Source organism: Rhagoletis zephyria, unplaced genomic scaffold (assembly GCF_001687245.7).
Source record: "Rhagoletis zephyria isolate East Lansing unplaced genomic scaffold, Rhagoletis_zephyria_1.1 Rzeph_scaffold_19759, whole genome shotgun sequence".
Classification (NCBI taxonomy): domain Eukaryota; kingdom Metazoa; phylum Arthropoda; class Insecta; order Diptera; family Tephritidae; genus Rhagoletis; species Rhagoletis zephyria.
The window spans coordinates 4504-8541 of record NW_016176819.1 but is presented as its reverse complement, the minus strand read 5'-3'; the positions used below and the strand labels follow the sequence as shown (position 1 = coordinate 8541).

At 32.3% G+C, this 4038-nt stretch overlaps 1 long non-coding RNA gene across 1 annotated transcript; it reads left to right on the top strand.

The window, feature by feature from the left end:
- The first annotated feature begins 442 nt into the window (after positions 1–442).
- Positions 443–3826, top strand: LOC108380606 (uncharacterized). Its single transcript, XR_001849575.1, has 2 exons — positions 443–923; positions 2927–3826. It is a non-coding gene; the product is annotated as an uncharacterized LOC108380606 (long non-coding RNA).
- The last annotated feature ends 212 nt before the right edge of the window (positions 3827–4038 follow it).

Genomic DNA, 4038 nt, shown 5'->3' with positions numbered 1-4038 from the left:
AAAAATTCAATTTTAGTGGCAACATTCGAAAATTCAACTCTCAATCTCTCTATACAAAATTACATTCACATGTACCTACATACATATATACATCACCATGACAATGAGGCTCACTCTCTTACACACCACCCTTGTTTATACATATCGCACAACTTTATAAAAAGTGTTTTAACTCAAAAATCGTAATTTTTGATATTAGCTACTAAATAAGTTCACAGTTCATTAATTTAGTTAACTACCAGCAAAAATCTCAGCAAAATTGTGTTGTCATTTGCTGCAAATGCGTCGTTAAATTCTCGCTTCTACATAAGATTAATACATTTTTCGATTTTTTTTTTTGTATCTTCTGGTAAATGAGCAATTTTGAGTTATCATGCTTTTGCGGAAAGTGTGCGTTATGCGGCTTGTATTTTATTATTTATACAACTACTTATAGGCAAGTAAATGAGCTGTGAGTACTGAGTACGCATGAAACGCCGGGCAAGTGCAAAGGTTTTTGCAAGCATTGAAAATATGTTGATAGTCGAACAGATAGGATATACAGTGCATACATAAAACAATAAATAAATAAATAAACAAAAAACTGATTGGAATACGAAGATTACGAGTAAATAAAATACATACATACTTCATAAATAAAACTTTATTAAATATTTGAATGCAATGCGCCGAAGAAGGTAATACGCGTTTCGAAAAAGTACTAGAAGGCCGAGACGTACATATGTATGTACTCGTATATATGTATGAAAATGAAATGCAAAAGTTGAAAGCGAAAGTCAGGAGTGCAGTGGCCAACAACACAAGACAACAAAGCAACAAAATAAATATACATACATATATGAATGTGTGTGTGTATAAATGAGATTGAGAACTGAGAGATAAGACTCATAAGAGCATAAATAAACTCGAATATACTCATGATTGTAAGTTTATAAATACACACTATATACAGTGCCGGCCACATGAATAGCGTTAACNTAAGTTTATAAATACACACTATATACAGTGCCGGCCACATGAATAGCGTTCACTTTTGATTTACAGTTTTCAGTTGAATTAAAATTCATTATTTTTTTTTAATATTTGGCATATTATTTTAAGAAAACCGATTTAAAACCCATTCCGATACTTTATACAAAAAGTATAATAATTTAACAAATTTTGATAATTTTTTTTAAAATAGTTTTTAGAATGTTTTTCATTTGCACTTTTGTAGCGCATTAAATTTTACTATAATAAGGTGCAAATTTCAAGTTTCTAAAAAAATTGCGTTGATTTAAAAATTTTATTTTTTTAATGTGTTTGAAAGTATAGGCGCAACACCCTTGGCGACTTTTAGAAACATGCAGCTTATTAATGAAAAGTGAACGGGGCTGTAGAGCTGCATTTTACTTTATTCATTCACTGGCAAACGCCTGGCTTGCTTCGTGACGCCTAATAAGAACCTTTATGTTGACCAATACAAAAATAGTGTTGAAAAGCAAAAACGGTTTGTATAGTAAAAGTTATTGGTTTAGGATGAAAGGACTGTAGATGCTTCGATGCTATGTGCTCTTATTTCCACCTGTGAGATATGATGAAAGAGTTTTCTTCCCGTTCAAATGGGGTCATTGATATTCCTACCATGTTCTCTCTAATTCGTCACACTTCTTGATATACCGATGACCCGTTGATGTGTCTAGGATATCGTGGCGCTTATTAAGCCATCTAAAAAGTAAATTTGTAGAGGCGTATCTATGTAAATATTTTGATGCCAGTGCCATCTAAGTTTTGGGTAATTTTTTTTTGCAGAAGCACTTCTTATCATAAAGTTAATACCCGTTAATTGAGATCGTACAATAAAGATGGATTCTCTAAATATCTCGACACCAACGCCATCTGCCGGCACCATTTTTTGAAAAAGTTTACAAATACATATATAAAATAGTAAGAAAGATTTTGAATTTACCATAAATTAAAGGGTATATAAACTATTTTTCTTGTTTAATTTAAGGTTGCTAATTAGTTGAACGCATCTGTATGTACGTATACTTTTCTTTAAGCATATATCATACATCTGTCTTCACACCAAATTTCAAAGTCACGTGACTATCGGCTCCGAAGTTTTTGCTGATTAAAAATTTCACACCTATGGGGTGTGCCACTCCCCTTTACAAAAAAAAACTACTTCACTATAAGCATCTACCATAGATACGTACATATGTATGTTAACACGCCATATTTCAAAGTCATGTAACTTAGGTTTCAAATTTATAGCTGATTAAAATTGTCACGCCTGTGAGAGGTGCCACGCCCCCTTTGCCAGATCTTATTTTAGTAGCAAGGTTACTGCCTAGTCACCGTTTAAAATTCTATAAAAATCCATTCGGTAGTTTCGGAGATTAGTGGGTGCAAACACAAACGGACAAACAGACAGACAAAAATTCTAAAAATGGCCTGAATGTATTATATTCTCGGCCTCACATTCGGTCATTCTTTAAAGAAATTTTCAACAGACACGTCTTTTCTACAGTTTTATTATAGTATTATTTATTTTTTTTGAGGTCTAAAATTTGGATTTACAGGATTTTTGTTATATTATGCAATTTTTTTTTTATTTATATTTTTTTCTTAAATTTGAAATTTTGATGAAAACATGTTTAATTGTTATACATTTTGTATAATGTTTGAAAATCGTATTAACATGCCTTTTGTTATAAAATATGCTATAATTTTTATAAAAAATTAATGAATTTTCAATAAACAAAAAGAAAACTGTTAATATTGAATATCATAGGGGGCGCTATGTCAGCGGCCGGCACTGTACCCGTATATATACATATATGTGTGTACATCAGTTTGTGTGCGGCTATTTAGCACCCACTCAAATGCCAAAAAATCCTACTGATTGTGAGAAAGTCTAAAGTCGCCTGTAATTATTTATTAGTATGGCACTTGTAGCACGTACTAAATATGTAAATTTCGCACGTGAATAACATTACTGGCTGTATACCGCCAACGTTGTCGACACTGAAGTGATTTTAGTTTTTAATCTATATATATATTTACAAATTTACATACTTTCTTACATCCATAAATATATACGAATAAATGAACATCTGGGAGTACTACTAAGTATATCAGCTGTGGTGCATCTGAACGAAATTAATTGGGAGTATCTTAAGTCCGTACACGAGCCGAATGTCAGAAGAGAGAAAATGGAAAAAATAAACATCTTACTGCCAGAATCAGCGAGCAGGGTGATATTAGCACAAAAATGAGATACAAATACAAAACAGAGAGCGGAGGACAACCAACCAACCAACCAACCAACCAACCAACCAACCGAACGACCAACCATTGAGCTAAGGCAGGCGCGGTGGGATTCGTTATACCAGCGAGCCATACACCCGTCAAGTTGCGATACGACCTTGCAATACCCTTGAATGACACTCTTTATTGTGCGCACCGTGTCCAAGATGACGACGAGCACAAAAGCGACGCAACGGTAGAAGAAGTCGAAATATTAAAAGTGAACTTTTGTGTGTTTTTGTCTTTTCGTGTGTAGTTCACGCGTTCGCTTTTCGTTTATTAAAAACAAAATATAATAGCTGGCAAAAAAAAATAAAAATAATAAAAATTCTCCTAAATGTGAAGAAAATAAATATCAATTTAAATCAATTCAAATAAAATGTTCTGCAATGCATTAAGCAACAACAACAGCAAGAAACCATACCAAATATACGATCGCAACGTCGACTGTCTGGCTTAAATCTGTGACATTTCACTAACGAAATTTTACGCAAGGTCAAAGCAAAAATTGTAAGGTGGAATGGCATAAAAACCCCAAAAAAAATATTAAAATACGCTTATACATACATAGTATATAAGCATAAAAATAGTTATTGAAATCGTAAAATAATGCTAAAAAAAAATAATAATCTAAAATACAAGTGAAGCAGTGCCTCTGTTCAAAATAAGCAATACAATATTTATGTTTTTTTTTTTTTTGTTGTAGTGCTAAAGTGTTGTTAAACAATTTGAAATTTTGTTTTGATA